The sequence below is a fragment of the Panthera uncia genome, chromosome A2, assembly GCF_023721935.1.
Source record: "Panthera uncia isolate 11264 chromosome A2, Puncia_PCG_1.0, whole genome shotgun sequence".
Taxonomy (NCBI): Eukaryota; Metazoa; Chordata; class Mammalia; order Carnivora; family Felidae; genus Panthera; species Panthera uncia.
Window position 1 is genome coordinate 96,147,488 of NC_064816.1, and position 26,915 is coordinate 96,174,402.

Sequence of the window (26,915 nt, forward strand, 5' to 3'; positions counted from 1 at the left end):
TGAAGATGGCCCTTCAGAACTGGCTTGCCTTGGGGTGAAATGGTTGTGCTTGTATATCCCCCCCATCCACCAGTCATTGGGTGTGGGCTACCCCGGAAAGTAGTTGACTACTACTTTCTGGACTAGGTGAACCCTGCAGTTGGAGCAATCCTTCACGTGATATGCTGACATCACTCTCAGCAGCTGGTGCTACCCCTTTTTTGAAGGGATTCTGGGTAGTGCATCTCCATGCCTCTCACACAAGCCAATCGACTTCAAATAAGCTTCAGGTGATGCAAGCTTGACTGGCTTTAAACAGAGCCCATTTCAGAGAAGCAAGATATCTACCATCAGAACTAATTCACTCAAATAATATTAAATGCCTGTGGTGTGCCAAACACTATTTTAGGTGCTAATGGTATGAAAATCTCTGCCCTCATTTAGGGAGAGATTTAGATAATAAAAAGGCAAACTGATGCAATAAGTAAATAACATATACAGGCACACTTCATTTTACTGCACTTTGCTTTATTGTGCTTTAGAGATACTACGTTTTGTACAGACTGAAGGTTTGTGGTAACCCTGAGTAAAGCAAGTATATTGGCACTATTTTCTGACAGTATTTGCTCACTTTGTGTCTCTGTGTTACATTTTGGTAATTCTTGCAGTATTTCAAACTTCATTATTATATTTGTTACAGTGGTCTGTGATGAGTAATCTTTGGTGTTACTATTGTAATTGTTTTTGGGGCACCATGGGTGCCTATAAAAGATAACAAAGTTCATCAACAGATGTTATATGTATTTTGACTATTCCACTGACTGGCTATTCCCATCTTTCTCCCTCTCCTCAGGCCTCCCTATTCCCTGATACACAATATTGAAATTAGGCCAGTTAATAACCCTACAATATCCTCTAAGTATTCAACTGAAAGGAAGAGTCCCACATCTCTCAATTTAAGTCAAAAGCTAGAAATGATTAAGCAGGTCTAAAAGATGGGTCAAAAGGTAGGCCTCTTGGGCCAAACAGTCAAGTTGTGAAAGCAAAGGAAAAGTTTCTAAAGGAAATTAAAAGTGCTACTCCAGTGAACTCACGAACTAGAAGAAAATGAAATGGCCTTATTGTTGATATGGACAATGCCTTAGTGGTCTGGATAGATCAACCCAGCCACAACACTCATTTAAGCCAAAACTTAATCCAGAGCAAGGCCCTAACTCTCTTCAATCCTATGAAGGCTGAGAGGGAGGAAGAAACTGCTCAAGAAAAGTTGAAAGCTAGAAGAGCTTCATGAGGTTCAAGGAAAGAAGTCCTCTGCATAACAGAAGAGTGCAAGGTGAAGCAGGAAGTGCTGATGTAAAATCTGCAGCAAGTTATCCAGATAATCCAGCTTATTAATGAAAGTGCCTACACTAAGCAGATTTGCAATGTAGATCAAACAGCCTTCTATTGGAAGAAGATGCCATCTAGGACTTCCATAGCTAGAGAGGAGAAGTCGGTGCCTGGCCTCAAAGGGCAAATTAACTCTCTTATTAGAGGCGAATACAGCTGGTGACCAAGTTGAAGTCCTGCTCAATGACCATTCTGAAAATCCTAGAGCCTTAAAAATTATGCTAAATCTACTCTGCCTGTGGTCTATAAAAGGTAGAACAAAGCCTGGGTGCCAGCACATCTGTTTATAACATGGTTTAATGAATATTTTAAGATAGCTGCTGACATATGCTCAGAAAAAAAGATTCCTTTCAAAATATTACTGCTCATTGACAATGCACCTGGTCACCCAAAAGCTTGGATTGAGATGGACGAGATTAATGTTGTTTTCATGCCTGCTAACACAATGTCCATTCTGTAGCCCATGGATCAAGGAGTAATTATGATTTTCACATCACCTTATTGAAGAAATAACATTTTGTAAGGCTATGGCTGCCATAATGATATCCTTGATGGATCCGGGCAAAGTAAATTGAAAACCTTATGGAGAGGATTCATCACTCTAGATGCCATGAAAACATCATGATTCTTGGGAAGAAGTCAAAAATATCAAATTCACAGGTGTTTGGAAAAAGGAGATTCTAACCCTCAAGGAGGACTCTGAGGGGCTCAAGACTTCAATGGAGGAAGTAACTGCAGATGTGGTGGAAATAGAGAATTAAAAGTGTAGCCTAAGCAGGTGACTGAATTGCTCCAATCTCATGAAAAAACTTGAATGGATGAGGAGTTGCTTCTTTAAGGATGAGCAAATAAAGTTTCTTTTTTTCTTCACCTTTACTCCACTGTTGTGGAATAAACATCACATAAGTAGGTTTATTTCAGATATTTAATAAATGACATTTAAAAATTTTTAATGTTTATTTATTATTGAGAGACAGAGAGAGAGCATAAGCAGGGGAGGGGCAGAGAGAGAGGGAGACACAGAATCTGAAGCAGGCTCCAGGCTCTGAGTTGTCAGCACAGAGCCCGACGCTGGGCTCAAACTCACAAACCATGAGATCATGACCTGAGCCGAAGTTGGACGCTTAACCAACTGAGCCACCCAGGTGCCCCATTAATAACATTCTAAATATATAAATCAGGATATGGTATTCTTTAACCTTTGACTCAGAGAGGATATACTGTTATTCTTGCTATTCTTTTGAGTCAATTTCTTCCCTGTTTGTGCTAAAAATTTCAAACCAAAGCCAAGAAAGTAGTTTCTTGAGATAGAACCTAATCCTGGTGAAGATGCTGTGAAAACTGTCGAAATGACAGCAAAGGGTTTAGAATATTATATAAACTTAGTTGATAAAGCAGTAGCAGCAGGATCTGAGAGGATTGACTCCAATTTTGAAAGTTCTATGGAGAGTAAAATGCTATTCAACAGCATCATATGCTACAGAGAAATTGTTTCTGAAGAGTCCTTCAATGTTGCAAACTTCACTGTTATCTTAAGAAACTGCCACAGCCACCCCAAACTTTACCAACCACCACCCTGATCAGTCAGTAGCTCTCAACATAGAGGCAAAACCTTCCACTAGGAAAAAGATTATGACTCACTGAAAGCTCAGATGAGGGTTAGCATATTTTTAGCAAAGTGTTTAATTAAGGTATGTACTTTTTAAAGACATGTCATTGCATTAGTGTATATTTTATTTATATATAGCTATTAATAGACTATAGTATAGTGCAGACATAACTTTTATATGCACTGGGACACCAAAAACTCAATTTGACTAGCTTTATTGCAATACTCACTTTATTGTGGTGGTCTGGATCTGAACTTGCAATATCGCTGAGGTATGCCTAGAACTTCAGACAATGGCAAAAAAGACGAAGAAGATAATTGAAGTGGGAAGAGGGTATAGAAATGACTGAGTAGGGTGAGGGAGGTACTAGCTTAATTTGTCAGGGATACCCTTTCTAACAAGTAGACATTTCAATAAAGTCTTGATTAATAGGCAAGGGGCAAGGGGTGTGAAACATTGGGGGTAAGAGTATTTCAGGCACAAGAAAGGAAGTTGTCAAGACCTTTAGCGGGACTGAGTTTTGCATATTCAGGGTGCAGCAAGGCTAGTGTGGGTGGAGCAGAGTGAGTGAAAGGAAATGATAGTGGCAGGGAGCCAATATATATAGGATCAAGGGGCCCAAAAGAGGGATCTGGATTCCATGTAAAGTATAATAGAAAGTCCTTGAAGAACTTTCAAGGGAAAGGAAACATGAGCTACTTCACATTTTAAAAATGTTTGCTCTGAGACAATGGGTCCAGAGGAAATAAAGACCACAGATTCAACATTAAAAAAAATGCCAGTGAAATATGCTTAACATAAATTTACCATTTAAAAAAATTTTTAATGTTTATTTATTTTTGAGAGAGAGGGAGAGAGACAGAGAATGAGCAGGGGATGGGCAGAGAGAGAGAGGGAGACACAGAATCCAAAGCAGGCTCCAGGCTCTGAGCCGTCAGCACAGAGCCCAGTGTGGGGCTTGAACCCACGAACTGTGAGATCATGACCTGAACTGAAGTCGGATGCTTAACCAACTGAACCATCCAGGCGCCTCATAAAACTTACCATTTTAACACTTGAGTGTACAATGAAGTGACATAATTACTTAAAACTCAATAGTCTTCTTAGCAGAGTTCATTGCCCTTGTTAGAATGTATTTTCCATGTGGGCAGGAATGATGAGGTGTCCAATGACCCAAAGTGGAGTCTGGCCATAGGAGACCCTCAGTGTCCATTTGTTGAACGTGACATTGAATGAATGCATGTAGGCACCGTCTATCTGCGGCACTGTACAAAACCTCAGCATACCTAGCAACAAATGATCATGGGACATGTGGTCAGAGTGAGGGCACATACATTCATGCGCCCAGGGTAATTTCTCTTTTTTTTAGATTAAAAGGAAATATAAATGGAAATTCTAATACTTTCTTCCAACATCCCGAAGGATCATCTCATATGATCTTCTTGGAGACGGTGATTTTCGACTCCAGGGAAAAACAATTATTTGTTGAATTAACTCCATTTTTCTCAATTTCTAAGTGTTTATTTCAGGTAAATGTTGACCTTAGTCTCTATTATAAGGTACAAATTCTGTGAAATCCAACCACTTATTGATTGATTGATTCTAATGACTTTAATGAAGGCAGACTATCTCATTAAACATGACTAAATGATTATCTTTGAAAACAGAGCTGAAAACACACCATTTTTCAGTCAATAAATGAATTGCTTGTCTGTGCTAGTATTCAAAGAGAGAGATTTGAATTTCTATTTAAGCTAGAAATGCTTACAGGCCTGCTGGCAGGTAACATACCAAAACATTCTGAATAGGCTAGAAGACACTGGTTAATGACCACTGCTTGAGGGCCTTCTGGCATTCTCTTCCCTGTTCTCTCACGCTGCTCTGCTTTTATTCAGAAGTGACAGAGAATAAGTAGTGTCCAGGACCTACTACAGCAACCACCTCAATTATGACTGAGATGTGATCTGCAATAGGAAAAAGGCAAGTGCAAACAGGTTTCCACTGGATCTGTCTGCATTTCAATAGAAGCTTCCTAGAGAGATTCTTCCTTCAAGCAAGCAGTTAGTAGAGCTCCAAATCCTTGATGCTACCTGTTAACAGATGTAAATTCTCTATGTTTTGCCCCTTTGCTAAATTATATATTCAATACGAATATTCAAGAGATTCAGTCTTGGGAAAACAGGTGGCCTATCTGTGTAAGCCCATTACTTCTAGATGTGTTTCTTTACACAAAAATACAAAGGCCTCCCAATTCTGTGGTTTGTGCATGAACAGACAAGCATTAGGTTTGGTTTCCAGATGTAGAAGTCACCATACCAGCCTGCTATGTGATATCTAGTCAAGTTAGGGCACTTCTGAGTTCCATTTTCCTCACTGGTTAAGTTAATATAATTACATCAAAGTACTGGGAGAACTCATTAGTCTTTGATCCTATTGAGAGAAAAAAAAAATCCTCCAACGCAAATTGTAGCAACATTTGTTTAGGTCCTGGCACTGTTTCATTAGGGACATTCTTTCACAGACAGATGCAACAAATATGAAGTACTTAGGTGTAGGCTTTCATAATTAAGGATTGCTTCTTTTCTAAAAATATTTCAGGTATATGATATTATTTGATCTTCACAAAAGTTATGTGCGTTAAGAGGAGCAGAGACTATTACTCACAGTTTATAAATAAAGACATGGAAGCTCAGAGAAGTTACAAAATGAATACAAGTGTACTCACAGTTAAGGTAGACTTAGACCCTAGGCTAGGATTTTGCAACTGCTAATTATTCAACTGCTAGTTGGAGGTCTCCTTACAAAAACATCTATTGTCTTGGGCCAGCTTACTAAATCCAACCTCAGTTATCTGAGTTCCAAACGATGAGACCACATTTTCTTGGTCTCATTTCTTGGTCTCGCCTGCTTTACCACCTCATAGAAAGGATTTGGTTAGCTGGGCATGAAGGCAATGTACAGTGACATGTGAACACTCAGACCAGCTAAATCAACATCTAGAGTAAATTGGAATCAGTAAATGTTCATCTGTGTCAATTACATACTGTTGATTTTGGGATAATTCCATTTCATACACCTTTTTCATGGATAATCCACCGGACATACAAAGCTTTTTATTATCACATCAACCTCTCTCTTTTGGAATTTCAAACCTTAAAAATTAATAGACATTCCACCTAAATGTAGAGTGATAAATTATTCTTATAGCCTTCACTGTAAGATTTGCTGGTATTTAAGTTAGGACTATTCACGCCTGGTACTGTGCCAAGTGGATTACCTGGTTAATCCATCACAAACCCCATTTTACAGGTCAGAAAACTGGTGAGCAGGGATATAATTTGTTCCAGCTCCCATAGCTCCCATAGCTCCTGTGTAGCATGACTGAGGTTCAAACTTGTGTCTACTTGGCATAAGAGACTTGGTTCTTTCTTACTAGGTTATACCAAGACCTTGTTGGTCAGGAATTGTGCCACGCACTGGGAGTAAAGGGAGTTTAGGCAATAAGTATACCTCCTGGATACAGTCAAGTTTATTTTTGTACTCAATCATACATTCATCCAGTATATATTAAGCAACTGCTGTGTGCAGACCCTTTCTCAGGTGAGAGACAACCATGACTACATAGAGATGGTCCCTTAAGAAACCTGTTTATGAGAAAGGGAAGGGAACAATGTGCTGTTGAGGGATGAACAAAATCCCATGGGAGCATAAACACATGTGTAATTCTCACTGGGGAATATGTGTGACATATCTGAAGTGGCTGATGAACGATGACAGGAGGTTTAATTTCAAAAGTAAACCATCTGAGAGGTGAGCCTATTTTTCTCTAAAATTCTTCTTTCTATCCCTTTCTGTCTCTTTCTCATTTATGTTCGCTTAATATGGTCAGAGACCATAGGATCTCAACTTTCACCAGCAGCCGAGTTAGGATGCAAATAAACCACAAGAGCAGCAGCATGACCAACAGCAGCAGAATTGGCCACCTGCATGGAGCAAGACCTTTTCTTCCTCAAGATGACCTTCTCTTCATCAACAAAACTGGTCTGAAGTTTCAGGCAATAAATATGCCACAGCTTCAGGAGAAGAGGAAATAGAACCCTTCCATTGAATCTTGCTCAAAGGTTCTAAAACTCTCTTCTTGGGTTTCTGTTCACCCATCAAGCTCCACCCCCCCCCCCACTCTGTTTATAGCCACTTCTTTCCTTTGGTACCTTACAAATCTTGAACTTCCAGATGACTGAATTGAGTTCTTCGAAAAGATGTTTCAGGCATCCTTCCAAAGACAATAGGGACAAAAGGAAATGAGAAAAATAATCTCTGGATTTGCCATGCTAAATTTACAAGTTTTGTTTTCTTTGGAGAAATGAATCATCTTGGTCATCTTACCTAGTAATAATTTTCCCTAAGTTGGTAAAAGTTTCCCCATCTGGCAGCTGAAATATGCAATTACCATTGGTGATAATATCTTTTAGCTATAAAATGACAAATTACTGTCTGTCTGAACACTGTCAGTTGTTCTGAGATCTTTGAAGCAAAACTGCTGTGATTAATGGCCTTATTTCTTACCAGTTTGAAACGGTGGAGTCCGTGATATTTCAAGGTGGTAAACACCAAGAAATAGGCTTTCCTCAGTTTTCCAACCCTTCCTTCCTCCCTACCCCATCCTTTAGCTTAGAGGGATTGGAGGAGCCTGCATTCAGCTGGTCAATTAAGATGTTTATGTTCTCCCACCACAAAATTCATGTCTTTTCCAGGGTTTGGGTTTCAAGTTACTTCTTTCTCTCCTAAGAAATCTGCCCCCGGGTCTGTAGCTAGAACATGCCCCTTTTCACATAACGAGTTGGCAGGGAGCCTTTAAAGGTTTTCTGGTGTGGGACAGAACTCGGCATTATTTATTTATATATACTATTTGTCTATAATTATATTTAGGGGAGATTTAGCTGCAGGATTCTGCATACCTGTTAGAAACCGGTACTGCTCTGGTCAACTCAAGATACCTTAACATGAGTATAAAATATTTTTTTTCATCATTTCTTACATGTCTTTATTATTCTCCCCTGTAAAAAAATAAAAAGGAATTTTAATTTCATCCTGAAAACCAATTATTTTTTGCTCCATGAATATAGTCCTTTACAGGTGAATAGCACCAGAAACCAGCAGTTTCTACTCTCCTTTCTTCCACTTAGATGATTTACATGTCATAGAGAATAGATGCTGGATGCTTTCCTATCCTACCCCACCCCCCTCTGTGATAAAGGCACCAACATGCCTAGAAATAAAACCTCCTCGAGTTTCAGACTCTGGGAGTCATAAGAAGTTTTCTTCTGATATGTTTTATTTAATGGCAAAACTAATGGTAAACTGAAATTCATTACATATTCATGAAAACAGACTTATGCTAAAAGAAATCTTAATGGGAGAATCTTGGAACTCGAACTTTAAAAATGAGAGCTGGGATATAATCACTCCTTAACAAGTGCTTGATAGCAGAAATTGTATTTTGATCTCTGAACCTGTCATTCCCTCACTTGTGCCCACTCTTTCTCAGAAAATGAAAATTTCCAGGTTGCTGAAAGCTCTCTACATAATCCAATGTCCATAACTTATTGATGTGACAGAAGGATGGAAAAATTGCCGTGAATGTGATTCTCTGAAGGCAAAAGGTTGAAATTTCTTGAGGAAATGGATGTTTTCTTAGTTGTAGTATACAATGAAATATATAACTATGAAAGATTTCCATTAGTTACACTGAAGTAAACATTTCCAGATTGAAGAACAGACACCTATGGATTAGAATCTACAGAGAGAAAAATTTAAGCTCAGACTGATAATAAATGAAGAAATTTACAGTTTCATCAAGGGTCAGGGAAATGGGCAGAAGTGTCCAAGTGCAGACCCAGGGATGGCTTGCAACAGATGGAGGTGGGGGGCGGCAAGCAGATCCTGTAAGTCCTCCATGGTTGTCCTGATTGAAAGGTACAAGTGGCAGAGGGGCACATTTCTGCCAATTGCAACGTAATGCCTCACCAGGAACTAACAGGAGGGAGCAGAATGAGAGACACTGTCCACGCAGCCTTGGTATTAGGGAGCTGTTGCATTCTAATAGTTTATCTTTCAGATCTAGTCACCGTATTGGAAATGAGGAGGATTCCTTTTGGAAACACATCATCAGGGGTCAGTTTCCTAAAGGACCTAACTCACATGTGAGTTCTGCTAAACAGCCTATGACCATAACAACACAGAGGAGAAAAGGAGAGCAGTCAAAAAGTATAGTGTCTCAGAAATGCATTCAGTAAACAGAGCAGTAACTCCAAATCAACAAGTGTGTCTTGTGAATCAATTAATTCTTCTTAATTCAGTCTCTGTTTGTATTCCCACCCACCCCCCCTTTTTAAAAATATTACTACAGAATGAGTTAGCAGGAATGATAGGGAGGGGGAACTAAACTGACAGGCAGTTACCAACAGAGGGTTCTCAAACTCCCCTCCACTTGCTGAGTGCTTACTAAGATCCAAATTCAAGGTGTCACTAACACTCTATTATTTGTTCTGTACAATATCCTAAGGAGTAGACTTCAGAGAGGTTAAGAAACTTGCTCAAAGTCACACTTCTGTTTAGTCATGGAGCATGCTTTAGGCAGCTTGAATGGTAGATCCAACAATTTCCTTGACATTTCCTGCCCAGGTAGATGATAGTACAGGCTCTCCACCTTGCTGTTGGCATGTAGGCAATGGCTCTTCCAGGTGCATGGAAGTCATCGTCAATTTAGAGGCAATCCCTTTCAGGCCTTTTCTAGATCAAAACGCATTCAGGGTTGTCTCCATTTTTGCTGCCTTCTCACAGTCTAGAAAACTTTATCTAGTCAGCAGAGTCTACTCTTTGTAGTGATGGAGAAGACAAAAAGTACATAAAAAAAGGACATTTTATGTAGCTATTCTTAGTGTTCTATAAATTGGTTTATTGCATTCTTTTTGTTTTTCATGTGCTAAAGGGGTAGTCAACTCAGAGTAGGTGTATGATGTTAGAACGTATCATTTTCCTGTTACAGATTATCATGGTTACAGAGTATAATAAGGAGACAGAAGGGAGCATTTTTTTTTACAGCTGGAGCAAAAAGAGCAGGGAAAAGTTTCAGTAAACAAACAAAGACAAACACATTCTTTTCAGAAACCCAAGTTCTTTTCAACTTATGAAAGTTCAGTGAATGAATATTCAGTCTTTTATCATAATCGCTAACACTGAAAGAATTTTGAAGCCAGTATTTTACAATAAAGAAGAAGGCAGAAGATGGTAGAGTAAGAGAATCCTGAGCCCTGTCCCATGTTTACAACTAGATATCATCCACACCCAGGTCAGTAAACCAGAGAGCAACGTGAAGCCTGGCAGAACCAAAGCCACAACTAAATATGGAGAAGCAGCTGCATGAGGCTGCCTGCAGGAAGCAGGGAGATATGCACATAGACAGCACAGAGAAACGGGCCCTCACACGGGAGAGCTCACACAGGGAAGACTAATCTCCATAATGTTTGGCTTAAAAAAAAAACAAAACACAGGGGCTGGGGCACCTGGGTGGCTCACTCAATTAAGTGTCTGACTCTTAATCTCAGCTCAGGTCATGATCTCACAGTTCGTGAGTTCAAGCCACACATCGGGTGTGCACTGAAAAGTGCAGAGCCTGCTTGGGATTGGCTCTCTCCCTCTCTCTGTGTCTCTTTGTGTGTGTGTGTGTGTCTCTCTCTCTCTCTCTCTCAAAATAAGCAAACTTAAAAAAATAAAAAACAGAGGGGCTGAAGTCTGTGAGTTTGTAAAGCCAGTGGGACTTGAAGCCTGGAGCTTTAAAGGTCAGCTGACTCACCAGTAGGCAAGCCAGGAGGACAAGAGATATCTGGGTTTTTGCCCTTAAAGAGAAAGCAGTCTATGCGGAGAAAGCACAAACACGGCAGTTTACACAACATTGAGGGAGGGGGGTGGGTAGAAGACAGGTCTATTAATACTGATTTGAGTGTGTTGAGGGCTTCTCTGAAAATGAGAGATATGGTGGGTGCCATTTTCCTCCTCCAACATAAACACAGGGACACCTGCAGGAGGTGGGGCTGCACAGACATTTGCTACCTAACCTATTAGTAGTATATACCTGGCCACAAGTTCTCCTGAGGACTTGCCCACTCCAAGCCTACCAGCCTTGGACGTACATCCAGTACTTTGCTAACACCACCACCCTACTCCCATAACACTTTAAACTAGAAGTCAGACACACATGTGCGCGTGCACACACACACACACACAAATATGGAAAGAAGACAAATACATAGCAATTAAACAACATGCTACTGAACAATGAATGGGTCAACCAGGAAGTAAAAGAAGAAATAAAAAAGTACATGGAAATAAATGAAAATGAAAATACAATGGTGCAAAACATCTGGGATGTAGCAAAAAAAAGTTCAAAGAGGGAAGTAGATAGCCATGCAGACCTGCCTCAGGAAGCAGGAAAAAAATCTCAGATAAATAGCCTAAATTTATACCTAAAGGAGCTAGAAAAAGAACAAACAGAACCTAATACCAGCAGAAGAAATGAAATGATAAAAATTAGAGCAGAAATAAACAATATAGAAACTAAAAAAATAAAATAATAGATCAATAAAGCCAAGAGCTAGTTCTGTGAAAGAAATCAATAAAATTGGTAAACTTTTAGCCAGATTTATCAAGAAAATATGAGAAAGGACTCCAATCACAAAAGAGGAGAAGTAACCAATACCACAGAAATATAATAAGAAAATATTATGAAAAACTATATGCCAAAAAATTGGACAACCTAGAAGAAATGGGTAAATTCCTAGAAACATAAACTACCCAAACTGATGCAGGAACAAATAAAAAATTCGAATAGACTGATAACCAGCAAAGAAATTGAATCAGTAATCAAAAAACTTCCAACAGGAGCTCAGTTGGTAGAGCATATGACTCTTCATCTCAAAGTCATGTGTTCAACCATTGCATCGGGTGTGGAGCCTACTTTAAAAAAAAGCTGCAAAAACCCAAAAGAAGCCAAAAAAAACCCACCCAACAAACCTAAGTGCAATACCAGATGGCTTTACAGGTGAATTCTACATTCCACCAAACATTTAAAGATAAGTTAATACATATATTTCTCAACCTAATAAAAAAAAGATAGAAAAACAAGGAAAATGTCCAAATTCATTCTATGAGACCAGCATTATCCTCATACTCAAACCAGATAAAGACACCACTAAAAAAAAAAAAAAAAAAAAAAAAAAAAGAAAAAGAACCACAGGTCAATATCCCTGATGAACATACATGCCAAAATTCTCAGCAAAATACTAACAAACCATATCCAACAAAACATTGAGAAAAAGAATTCACCACAATCAAGTGCAATTTATTCCTGGGTTTCAAGGGTGATTCAATATTCACAAATCAATCAATGTGATTATCATATCAATAAGAGAAAGGATAAGAACCATATGATCATTTGAATAAGTGCAGAAAAAGCATGACAAAATACAACATTCATTCATGATTTAAAAAAAGCCTCAACAAACAGGTTTTGAAGGAACACACCTCTGCACAATAAAGGCCATATGTGAAAAACAGCTAACACCATCCTTAATGTGGAAAAATGGAGAGCTTTCCCCCTAAGATCAGGAACAAGACAAGGATGTCCACTTTCACCACTTAAAAAAATTTTTTCTTAAAACGTTTATTCATTCTTGAGAGAGACAGAGACAGAGCATGAGTGGGGGAGGGGCACAGAGATAGAGGGACACACAGAATCTGAAGCAGGCTCCAGGCTCTGAGCTGTCAGCACAGAGCCCAACGTGGGGCTTGAACCACAAACTGTGAGATCATGAACTGAGCTGAAGCCGGACACTTAACCAACTGAGCCACCCAAGTGCCCCTTCACTGTCACCACTTTTAATTCAACCTAGTACTGGAAGTCCTAGCCATAGCAATCAGACAACAAAAAGAACTAAGAGGCATCCAAATTGGTAAGAAAGAAGGAAAACATTTACTATTTGCAGATGACATGATACTATATATAGAAAACCCTAAAGATTCCACCAAAAAACTACTACAACTGATAAACAAATTCAGTAAAGTCACAGTGTGTACAAAATCAATACAGAAATCTGTTGCATTTTTATACCCCAATAATGAAGCAGCAGGAAGAGAAATTGAGAAATAATCCCATTTACAATTGCACCCAAAATAAGAGTAGGAATAGAACTAACCAAAAAGGTGAAAGGCATTTACTCTGAAAACTATAAAAAAAACTGATGAAAGATATTGAAAATGACACAAAGAAATGGTAAGACATCCCGTGATCATGGATTGGAAGAACAAATATTATTAAAATGTCTATGCTACCCAAAGCAACCTACACATTCAATGCAATCCCTACCAAAATAATACCAGCATTTTTCACAGAACTAAGACAAATAATCCTAAAATGTGTATGGAACTAGAAAAGACTCTGAATAGTGAAAGCAATCTTGAAAAAGAAAAGCAAGACTGAAGGCATAACAGTTTCAGATGTCAAGTTATATTACAAAGCTGCAGTAATCAAAACAGTATGGTACTTGCACAAAAATAGACACATAGATCAATGGAACAGAATCGAAAATCCAGAAATAAACTCACAATTATATGATCAATATACCTTTGACAAAGCAGGAAAGAATATTCAATGGGAAAAGGTCTCTTCAACAAGTGGTTTTGGGAAAACTGAGTACATGCAAGAGAATGAAACTGGATCACTTTCTTACACCATACACAAAAATAAATTTGGATTAAAGACCTAAATGTGAAACCTGAAACCATAAAAATGCTTCAAGACAACATAAGCAGTAACTTCTTTGACATCAGCTGCAGTAACTTCTTCCTAGATGTCTCCTGAGGCAAAGGAAACAAAAGTAAAAATAAACTATTGGGACTACATCAAAATAAGAAGTTTCTGCACAATAAAGGAAACAATCAACAGAACTAAAAGGCAACCTACAGAATAGGAGAAGACATTTGCAAATGACATATCTGATAAAAAGTTAGCATAGTATCCAAAATATATGAAGAACTTCTACAACTCAACACCAAAAAACAAAACAAACCCAAGTAATCCATTTAAAAAATAGGCAGGAGACATGAACAGACATTTTTCCAAAGAAGACATCCAGATGGCCAGCAGACACATGAAAAGATGCTCATCATCAGTGATCATCAGGGAAATATAAATCAAAACTATAATGAGATACCACCTCACACCTGTCAGAATGGCTAACATCAAAAACACAAGAAACAATAGGTGCTGGCTGGGAGGTGCAGAGAAAGAAACACCTGCACACTGTTGGTGGGAATACAAACTGGTGCAGCCACTGTGGAAAACAGTATGGAGTTCTTCAAAAAGTTAAAAATAGAACTACTTTATGATCCAGCAATTGCACATCACTGGGTATTTACCTAAAGAATATAAGAACACTAACTCAAAGGATACAAGCACTCCTATGTTTATTGTTGCATTATTTACAAAAGCCAAGATATGGAAGCAGCCCAAGTGTTCATCTATTGATGAGTAAAGAAGAAGTGATAAGAAGTGATTACACACACACACACACACACACACATTATATTGAATGTGGGAAGCACAAACAAATTGATGCATTAATAGATGAAAGGGCTGACAAAATGTTTGGATTTAACTGGCAAAATCACCTTATCCTCAAATGGCCAAGTCTTAAATCATTTTGCATATTCATGTATGATGGATTTCAAAATATTAAACTATACAATGTTAGAGATGTTAAAATAAGTTATAGTCTTTATATGTTTGTATAGTTTTTTATATGTTTATATAGTTTATATGTTTATATAGTCTTTATATGAACTTTATAAGTTCGCCCTAATGTAAATGAACTTTTTTCAAAATTATTTATTTTCACCTAATGTTATATGTGCCCTAAAAATAATCTTTAATGATTTAAAGTATCTTCATTTTTTTAAGATGCATGCCTATTCAAGCATACCCAGTGAAATTTAAATGGTTAAAGCTTTCATCCAGTGGACTAAGATAATTCACTTGTTAACGTGGGTCCTTGATAATGGAATTTGTAAAACAAAGTTTATTTCCTATGCTCAGAGATAGGATCCCTGAAAGTAATTCTATTTCACAAAAATATGTTTACTATTCTTTAAAGAAGGTAGGGAAAGGGAGAAAAATAGGTAATTATGAATATCTAATCCACTGTGTTAAAAGAAAAATTTTCCCAAATTTGTTTTATGTTCCCATACCAAGTTAGACTTTTACAAAGTTAAGTGCAAAGTTTTAATTAAGTTAAAAATGAACAAGGTAGGAGTTAATGGCAATGTTTTAAATAGCAATCTTCAATACAGAACTTTCTTTTATTAAAGAATTTTTCTTAAGTTTATTTATTTATTTTGAGAGAGAGAGAAAGTACAGTTTGGGGAGGAGCAGAGAGAGAGGGAAAGAGAGAGAATCCCAAGCAGGCTCCACACTGCCAGCACAGAGCCCGATGTGTGGCTTGAACACACAAACCATGAGATCATGACCTGAGCTGAAGTGGGATGCTTAACCAACTGAGCCACCCAGGCACCCCGAACCAGAAATTTTAAGTTGTCCAATGTACACTAGATGAACTAATGGCAAGCAAGCCTCTCTAAGTTGTGTTGTATACAGAAGGGTCTATTCACCTGAGGAAACAGAGTTAAATATTCTTAATGAGCCAAGATGTGGAATATGGCATAAGAACTTCCTTCCAGTCCTTGTATGTGCTGTCCAGTCTACATATTAATTTGTTCCCAAAATAATGGCTAGGTCTTATTTGCAAAATAGACTTTATCTAAATGAATAACAGAAGAAACACCTCCAAAGGACATTTTATAAGGCTCAATGGGAGGACTGTGGCCTTTGAGTACCATTAGTATGGAGACTCTGGTTTCCTTTGGTTCATCTCATGAGAGGCTGTGTTAGGAGACGAATTTCCTCCTATTCACTAAGCCACAAAAAGACCCTAAAGGTATTTCTTCCCAATCTTGACACTTTCCTCACCAATCCAGGCTCAGACCAAAGAATTTATAAAGATATAAATTGTTCAAATCTCTCTCCACTGAAGGCAATTTTGTTTCCCAAGGAACATTTAGCAATTTCTGGAGAAAAACCGAGGAGGTTGCTCCTAGTATCTAGGGATGGAGGCTAACGATGTTGCTACTTATTTTACAAAGCACGGGACAGCACCCCACAACAAAGAATTATCAGTCCTGAAATGTCAACAGTGCAGAGGTTGAGAAACCTTATTGTAAACCAAATGGAGAAAAAAACGTCAATAGAATACCACATCACTTCAAATGCCTCAAGGACAATAAATTTAAGGCAAATTTCAAAATTGCAATGACACACAGTGGGCTCTCCTCCCTGCCTATCAGGAGACTCTTTAGAAGGATGTGAGGCACTTAGGCTGATGTGATAACTTCTTTTAATGGCTTCATATTTCTCAGGGAAACATCCCAAATGAGGGTACAATTTAAAAACAATCCATTAGCATCTTTATTGTAAATGACTTCAGTACCACACCATACAGAGGAATCATGGTGTGAACTGTTTTCATAAGCAGTTGCTGCTTTAAGAGAAACCACGGCCACAACAAAACAATGTCTCATTTTTCTACCACAACTTGACAATGATTTATTCTACTCTGAGGCTGAATATTTTCTCTACAACATTCAAAGCACAGAACATAATTTGTAACTATAAAATATTTGTTGTCTCGCAAGTTCAGCTTTTGAAGTTGCCTTGTTTTAAATATTTTTATTTTTGCCCTTCATACCAAATTAGACAGTGGCCCACTGATTATCTCTAAGCTAATGATACCCTTGATTCTATCATGCATATAGGTTAAAAGAAAGTATCATACTCATATGGACATTTGCCCAAATGATTTCTTCAGCTTTCATTTTTAAATCATAAACATAGCATACAAACACATTAGAAACAATTCTAGGGTCCCTGGGTGGCTCAGTCGTTTAGCATCTGACTTCGGATTAGGTCATGATCTCATGGTTGGTGAGTTCAGTCTCAATTTGGGTAAGAACACAAGCCCCAGGTAAGCCCCAGTTGAGCCCCACTACTCTTTCTCATTCTCTCCCCCGGCCCCTCATGGAATTCTCTCTCTCTCCCCCTCGCTCACTTATGTCCTCTCTCTCAAAAAAAAAAAAAAAAAAAAAAAAAAAAAAAAAAAAAAAAAAAAAAAAGAAAAAGAAAAAAAGAAAAGAAAAGGAACAATTCTAACCACAGAAATACATAGCATAAAAAGTAAAAAACCATCCCCAATCTCATTCTCTGCCTCATTCACAATGTATTAGGTAGTTCGACAGGCTTACAATTTTTCATTTCAAAAAGATTTCTGAGAGGTGCCCAGGTGGCACAGTTGGTTGAGCGTCCAATTCTGGCTCAGGTCATGATCGTATGGGTGGTGAGTTTAAGCCCATGTCAGGCTTTGATGGGCTTTGCGCTGACAGTGCAGAGCCTGCTCGGGGTTCTCTCCCTCTCTCTCTGTCCCTTCTCCACTTGTGTGCACTTCCTCAAAAAAAAAAAAAAAAAAAAAAGAATTTAAAAAAAGAAAAGATTTCTGAATAGGAAACCCAGGCAAATCATTCAAAATTCAAAAGTTACCAAAGGGTTTATAGGAAAAATTGTCTCCTCCCTTCCCCGTTTCTAGCAATTCAGTTCCCCCCCCCATACAGCCAAACTCTGTTTAATCAGTTTGTATATTTGTGATACATTTTCTCCCCATTATATTTCATGTTTTTATGGACATGTATGTGTTTACAATATTAAGCTACCATTTATAAGCTACCTATATTCACTAAAGGTCTAAACTGCCAAGAACTCTACATAATTTCATTTGGTCACCTTATCAGCTCTGAGAGTTAGAAAATATTTAAGTTAAATATTTAAGAAACATGATATTGTGCAACGTATAAAATTTTGTACTTCAAAAATGGTCAAATCTCAGTAAATCATATGGTTGGCCCTAATAGAAGTAGGAGATTTCCATTTTCTGCAGGAAGAGTGTGTATCTTGAGAACCCTCCTTCTACAAAACATCTTGAACGGCGTAGCTGAGTTTGCACGAAAGTGAGGGAAATCATCAGGAGGCCAAGTACAAACTGGGAAATGAAATCAGTCCCAAACCCTTGATGATTAGAGATAAAACATTCATAGAAGATCAAGACATAAAGCCGTGGGGCTCATAGATGAAATGGAGGGCTCAAAGGAAACATAATTGAAACTCTAATTAAAAAAAATAAAAACAAAAACATATCTTCCTTTCACCACAGATAGGCAATAAAGTCACTTATCTTTCCTGGCTTTAGCTCCATGTAGGGGAAACCAAAAGGGCTTCCCTGATAACTGACTGCCCTGGAGCATTTTTCCCCCTGGAGTTTGAGATTCAGATCTAGGCTTCCCATATAAAGTAAGTAGTATAAAAGGGATTTAGGCTGGCAAAATGCCCAACTCATCTGTGAGAAGCAAATACAGTCATTTTAGAGAGAAACCTCTTCAACCTAGATCAGAAAAGAGTCCCGCAGGTAAAGAAAACCCCGCTTCTCATGAAACTAAAAGCATAAGAAAATAACAAGACAGCATGAAAAAAAAAGATTTAAAGCAACAAATGGAACTTCTAGACTTGAAATACATGATCACTGTCTCAATGGGAAAGTTAAAGAGCAGATTAGACACCACTGAACAGAAAATCATTGAAATCAAAGATGGAGCTGAGGAAAGATAGAGAGAGGGAATATATAAGAAAAATGGAGGATAGGAAAAGGTTCGTTGTGTCTAAATTCGATATTTTTAAAAAGGGTCAATATTTAAAGAAATAGTGACAGAATTGATGAAAGATAAGAATCTTCATGCTCAAAAAACAGGAGTCCCAAGTAGGATAGGAACCTACATGTATCATAGTGAAATTACTAAAAGTCGAAGATAAAGATCTTAGAAATAGCCAGAAAAAAATTTTTAAGAAGTTTTGTAATTGCTTGAGAACACAAATCCAGTAACCAGCAGAATAACTCCTGAATTATTCTCAGCCAACATGAAATGCCCTTATATATTTATTTGAAATCCCAGCTTTTAGTTTTATTCTCTGCTTTTTAAACTTTAAACATGTTGTTCATTCATTCAAATATTTATTGAACAACTACCGTGTTCCAGGACAAAAACACAAAAATAACCTTCCATAAAACAAAACAAAATAGTGAGAAACAGGACTCTGAATACAGCCCAGGGGCCAGCATGGTTTCTGACTTGTCATGCACGGACTTGATGGTTAAACATGTGCGAGCTTCTTCCTGAAATTATCTCCTGAACTCCTATACATACCCAGCCTAATATTATTTTTGGTGGGAAATGGGGAAGCAACAGATATTAAGCTGGATGAACTTTTAGCTTTTTACCTTAGTGAAATGTGCTTTAATAACTTCGTTTCTTTTGGTGAAAATGGTCACTCTTCTCTTACAACTTTATGTCACATTAATAGGAACCGCTAGGTTATTCTGCAAAGATACATGATGTCCTACTTCCATCCCCTCCTCCCAACCACTTTGCCTTGGTAGTGTGAAAACAAAACGAAAAATAGATTTACCTGAGATTGCAGAAAATAACCACATAATTTGTTCTTTAGCCACATTCTACTTAGTCTAAGAACCGTGATTCTTGTCTATCCTTTATAGCATGCATCAGGTATAGATTACCTTGCATTTGTATAGATATATATGTTTTTAAAGTTTCATATGCATCTTAAAATTCACATATATGTGTATATAGACATATATTTGTAAAGATTCTCAGTTTAATAAAAATATTTAAATTAGACTTCTAGGGGGACGTATGGTCCAAAATGTATACTTTTGTAGTCTAAGGAGACAGTGAGAATTATTAGACTATGACAAGGAAAAATATTAAACTAATCCATTAGTTCCTTTATAAAAGCCAAATGAGTCATCGGAAAGTAAACTAATGTTTTTAATTTTATAAAATATTTTATTATGAGTGTATCATGGAGACTAAAGGTATATAGCTATATAAAACAACATTTAAAAAACAACCTTACGCTCCTCAGCCAGCTTAAGAAACTGAACATTACCAATATTTTTTTAAGACTATTGTGCATCCTTCCATGGTAGCATACTCTGCTCTTCCTCCCAGAGGGGATCACTGTCCATTATTTTTCTTCATATTTTAATCGCACACGTGTCCATGAAAAATATATTCTTTACATCTGCCTATTTTTGAACTATATATGAATATTACTATGCTTCCGCATTCTTTTGCAGTTTGCTTTTGGAGCTCAAAATTATTTTTCCTGAAATTCATTTACATTGGTCTATATAGCTGTAGTTCATTTTTACCACATCACAGTATTTTATTGAATGATTATGTCATAATTTATTCTACTCTCAGTGGACAATTGAGCTGTTTCCAGGATTTGCTATTATGAACAATGCTACCATGGACATTCTTGTACATGTTTTCTGGGTACACATGTGCAGAGATTTGCAGTAGAATGGCTAAGGCGAGGGATATGGGCATGTTCAGTTAGACAAATTGTTCCCCAGTTTATACTCTCATCTGCTCTGAGTGTTTCTACAGCTCAGTGTCCTTTTCACCATTTGGTATTGTCAGACTTTTTTCTTCCATTCTGAGGGCTGTGAAATAGTACATCATTATTTAAATGTTCACTGGTAATAACAAGGTAGAGAATCTTTTGATCATTTGGATAATTCCATAACTTGTATATCCCTTTGTATTATCTATGTCATCTGTGTATTCCTTCCCTTCCTTTCCTATTCTAATGCCATTTCTCCTTTCACGTTAAGACCTCCAATGCAACGTTGAATACTAGTGATAATCATATGTATGCTTCTACTATTCCTTAGAATGCTTTCAGCATTTCACTACTGAATATGTTTTGTCTATATACTTTGATGAATTTGTTTTGTTTGGAATGGCCCTTTTCTTTTTCTCTTTGTGGTTTTGGTATTAAGTTATACTCATAAAACCAGAAGTGGATTATATCCTTTTAAAATATTCTTTTAAAGAGTTCACATAAGAGTTAGTTGAATGATCTCTTTGAATCGGAGGACCTGTGTTGAATACAACAGGATTAGCCTATCAAACCACCTGAGCCTAGGACTTGATTTTGGGGGGGGGGAAATGACTACAAGTTTAATACCTTCAGTGACTGTAAACTATTTATACTTCTTACTTATTCTTGAATCTGTTCTAGTAATTTGACCATTTCACATGTTTAGAAAGCTTTTGGTGTTTGGTGGTTCATAATAGTCTCTGCCTGGTTTCTGTAGCATCTGTAGTTATACCTTCCTTTTTCTTTTCCCAAATTCTTTATCTGTGTCTTTTTTCCTTTTTTAGTTTTCTTGTCAGTTTGTCAATTTTCTGGGTTTTTAAATTTTGCTTTGCTTGCTCTGTCTATGCAATCTTTATTTTTTGATTTCACTAATTTTTACCTTTATCATGTGCTCATCTAATTTCATTAGATTTATTCTATTTTTCTTTTTGTAATTTCTCAAGGTTAGATATTAAGCTCCTATATTTTCAGAGTTTCTTCTTTTCTAATACAAGTATCCAAGGCTACTGAACTATTCTCTCTTAGCTCCCAAATCACCCTTCTCTACTTTGTAATGCTGGGCCTCTTCAAGTCACGTTTTTCCTTTCTATTGGATTCCCTGTTTATTCTAATAGCTGCTAAAAGGGAGATGAGAAGACTGGAGGAGGGAGAAGGAAACTGTTACTACTGTCTTCGCTTCCTGTTCCTGCTAATGGCACCCCAACAGTGTTTCTTCAGTTTGGCAGGGGTATTCTGGTTCCAGTTTCCCCTTTTCTTCCAGTCCCATAAGCAGCCACACTGTCTCCCATCAGAGACACCAGCACCAGCTGATGCTCCCTTCTTCAGGAATCTGAGTCCCACATCTGCAGGGCTGCTTTCTCTAAACTCCTCAAACACAGCGGTGGCTGGGCAGCATTGTCTTATTGGAGGTTTGGGCACCAGTTCTGCTGACTTTTCTCCAAACCATTAGATTCTAAGAACTCTAGTAACCTCTTCCTTCTTTCCCTTAGTGCTGGCAGCAGATACTACAGTACAGTAGCAGATACTGCAGTTATTAACTCTGTGTTACCTCAGTGGGTCCCTTTGCTCTTCTTGTAGCAGCGTCAAAACCAAAACACAAAAATATGTTTGCCTCGTGAAAAAAGTACAACATCTACCTGCAGTGAATAACCAATGGAAAGATGGGGCATTCAGTGTCAGATGTGGCTCTTACTGCACACACTGATGCTGCTTAACCAACCATCCAGATAATGTGGAAAAGCGATTTTTCTATCCAGGTCTTGATCATTTAAATGAAGCTGGTAATCCTAGAAAACCTGTTTGGGCCGTGTGTGTGTGTGCGCACGCACGTATGTGTGTGTGTGTGTGTGTGTGTGTGTGTGTGTGTGTGTGTGTGTTTAAATGAACACCCATTCAAGTATTAGTGTATTATTTCTATGTAAATTTGTGACATAAAATATTTAAAATGTTCAAATATTCTGGCCAATGTTTTATTTATGTTCAATAAACATAAATGTTTAATGTAGTAAAATAACATTTTAGGCTTGAATACATTCATATTACAGCATGAAAGATTTAATCTTTCTCTTTAAAGAAAATTCAGAGAGTAGCAATGAGTAAAAAACAACTAACATGATAGCTATATCTCATCACATTAGCATTAGTTTTTATATGTTCTAATAAAGGACAGTAAGATAATTCACCATTTTTATTTTAATCTCATTTGGCCTCTTCTTCCAATTTAATCTATTAAATTCTTTAAACTTAATTCATTGGGTGACTATCTTTAAAAAGCATTTGCTAGCTGAATTATTTTCACCCTCTTTAATAATGAATGGTATCTGAAGGATGAGTTAGGAAAACCACCAAAGCCAAACCCCTTGTACATAAGAAGAAAAATTGGTTGCATGTGTCCATAGAAATGATGTGTGAAATGACCAACTGTTCAGTTGCAAAACTGTAGAAATAGAAATTATATAACTGACAAAAACTCTGTTCTTTCATAGGTCTCACATTCTTGAGCTTGTCAAGAAAAGTTGTATTTTCTAAAGATCTAGTGGCTTTTTGTAGATTTTTCAAAATAAAGTGAAATTAGCTAGTGCATTTAAGGAGAGAGCTATGTTTAGGGTCATGTTTGAGAAAAAAAATCAAAAATGAGAATTCCATCTGAAAGACTAATTACAAGTAATGAGATGGACTCTCTTAAGAAACCCAAGTCCAAGGCTAGATGGCTTCACTGGTGAATTGTATCAAACATTCAAAAAACAATTAATAACAAATCTTCCAAAACTCTTTCAAAAAATTACAAGAGAAGAGGAGTTTGGAAGAATTCCTATGAGGCCAACATTCCCCTGATACCAAAAGCAGATAAAGATGCCAAAAAAAAAAAAAAAAAAAAAAGAAAAAGAAAAAGAAAAAGAAAGAAAAAAGAAAAGAAAAGAAAATTATAGGCCAATATCTGTGATGAACACAGATGCCAAAGTCCTGAACAAAATATTACCAAATTCAGCAATAAAAGGATCACACATGATAATCAAGTGGAATTTACTTTATGGATGCAAAGATGGTTTAAAACCCACAAATCAATGTAATACATAACATTAACAAAATGAAGGATAAAAATCATGTTAGCATCTCAATAGATGTATAAAAACATTTGACAAAATTCAACATCCATTTTTAATAAAAACTCTTAACCAAGTAGGTATAGAGGGAATGTACCTCAACATAATGAAAGGCATATATGACAAGCCTATAGCTAACATCATACTTAACAATGAAAAGCTGAAAACTTTTTCTCTAAGATTAGAAACAAGACAAGGATGCCAGCTCTCACCACTTTTATTCAACATAGTACTGGCCATACCAATTAGGCAAGTAAAAGAACTAAAAGCAATCCAAATTGAAAAAGAAGTAAAGCTGTTACTGTTTGCAGATAACATGGTATTATATATAGAAAACCCTTAAGACACCATGAAAAAACTATTAGAATAAATAAAGTTGCAGGATACAAAATCAATGTATAGGATTTTGTTGTTTCCATACTAGTTCCATGTTACTGAACTATCAGAAATATTTAAAAAACAATCTTATTTACATCAAATTACATTAAAAAAAAGAATAAAACACCTAGGAATTACTTTAACCAAGAGGGTGAAAGATCCATACATTGAAAACTATAAGACATTATTGAAAGAAATTAAAATAACACAAGTAAGTGGAAAAAATAATCTGTGAGGATTGGAAGAATATTGTAAAATGTCCATACTACCCAAAGCAATCTACAGATTCAGTGCAATCCATATCAAAATTCCAATGGCATTTTTCACACAATTAGAAGAAACAATTCTAACATTTGTATGTAACTGTAAAAGACATTGAATAACCAAATCAATCTTGAGAAAGAAGAACAAAGCAGGAGGAATCACACTACCTAACTTCAAACTATAGGTCAAAGCAATAGTAATTAAAACAGTATGGTATTCGTATAAAAACAGACACATAGATCAATTGAACAGGACACAGAGCTCAGAAATAAATTCAAGCTTATACGGTCAATTTACAACAGAAGCATCCAAGAATACATGAGGGGGAAAGGATGGTCTCTTCAATAAATGGTGTTAGAAAAATTTGACAGCCACATACAAAAGAAGGAAACTGGGCCGTATCTTATACCATACACAAAAATTAATTCCAAATGGATTAAAAACTCGGATGTAATACCTGAAACCATAAAACTAGAAGAAAACATAGAGGGTAAACTCCTTGACACAGGTCTTGGCAATGATTTTTTGAATCTGACACCAAAATCAACAAAAGCAAAAATATACAAGTGGGAACACATCCAACTGAAAAACTTCTCACAGCAGAGGAAACCATGAACAGAAGGAAAAAGCAACCTACTGAATGAGAAAAAAATGTTTGCGTATTATTTACCTGATAAGGGGCTAATGTCCAATATGTATAAAAACACATACAACTCAATAGTTAAAAAAACAAAAAACAAAACCCCAAAAATCTGATTGAAAAATGGGAGGAAGATATGAATAGACATTTTCCAAAGATGACATACAGATAGCTAATAGGTACATAAGAAGATGCTCTACAACATTAATCATCAGGAAAATACACATTAAAATTGCAATGAGCTATTACCTCATACCTGTTAGAATGGCTATTATCAAAAAGACAAGCGAGGGGCGCCTGGGTGGCTTGGTCGGTTAAGCGTCCGACTTCGGCTCAGGTCATGATCTCACGGTCCGTGAGTTCGAGCCCTGCGTCGGGCTCTGTGCTGACAGCTCAGAGCCTGGAGCCTGCTTCCGATTCTGTGTCTCCCTCTCTCTCTGACCCTCCCCCTTTCATGGTCTGTCTCTCTCTGTCTCAAAAATAAATAAACGTTAAAAAAAAATTAAAAAAAAAGACAAGCGATAACAAGTGTTAGCAAGGATATGGAGAAAAGGGAACCCTTACGCACTGTTGGTGGGACTAAAAATTGGGGCAGCCACTAGAGAAAATAGTATGGAGCTTCCTCAAAAAATTAAAAATGAAATACCGTATGATCTAGCAATCCCACCTCTGGATATTTATAAGAAAATGAGGGGTGCCTGGGTGGCTTAGTCGGTTGAGAGTCCGACTTTGGCTCAGGTCATGATCTCGTTGTTTGTGGGTTTGAGCCCCGTGTCGGGCTCTGTGCTGAACACTTGCTCTGAGCCTGGGGCCTGCTTCGGATTTTGTGTCTCCTTCTCTCTCTGCCCATCCCCCACTTGTGCCCTGTCTCTGTCTCTCAAAAATAAATAAATAAATGTAAAAAAAAAAAAGAAAATGAAAACACCACTTTGAAAACTTATGGTGGTTGCCAGAGGCAGGGGTAGAAGATATGAATGAACTGGTTTTTTTGGGTGTTTGCTGCTATAGATAAAATGGGAAAAAATGTTTCTTTCTGACACAGACATGTGCTCAATAGATTTGATAAGCTTTCTTCATGACCACATAGGAGCTTACCTCATGTGTATTTCCTTCAAATTATGATGTCCTTCACTGTTGAAGTCTAGGATAAAACTTCACTATTTCCTACCTGATGGCAAACACTCCTTGGAACTGATTGAAGCTTAGGTAACTGATTAGGTATATAATAAACGCTGGTCTTCCCAGGACTCTACCTTATATAATACTTTTTGGTGAAGGTAATAGGAAAACAATGTAACAACAGTATCTGTACTGTGATCACTCCAGTATACTTTGATTTTAAAAATTCAAAATGGGGCACATACTTGGAGACACACATACACCCACACACCATCACAGCCTTGTTTGTCATTTTGTTATAGATATCAAAAAACCTACCAAATATGTTTCGTATGGGTAATAGAAAGTAGGGGAAAGAACTTCTCTCTATCCTTTGGACACATAGCTCTGCTTGACCATGCAGCCAAGTAATTATGAAGGACTTTATTTTGTATTTTCTAAGTAGGGTGTATGAGGACAAGGAAGGAAATCTTATTCTGTGCCTGTAGGAAAATAAGGCTTCAAAGGCACGTAGAGCATAACCACAGGGGTAGGATGGAGTTGTCTGTGGGAAAGCAGAACAGATTTATGTCAACTCACTATCTCCAGGCAAAAACCTTCATTCCATGATGATATAAGAAACGAGTGAACACTTTTACTACATTAAGAGCACTGTTTCCAAAAACAAACACAAATACCATATTTCTAAAATGCACACATTTCTGGATATTTCAACTAACTCAAAATGGCTTAGTAACAATTTGTGTTAACAGAAA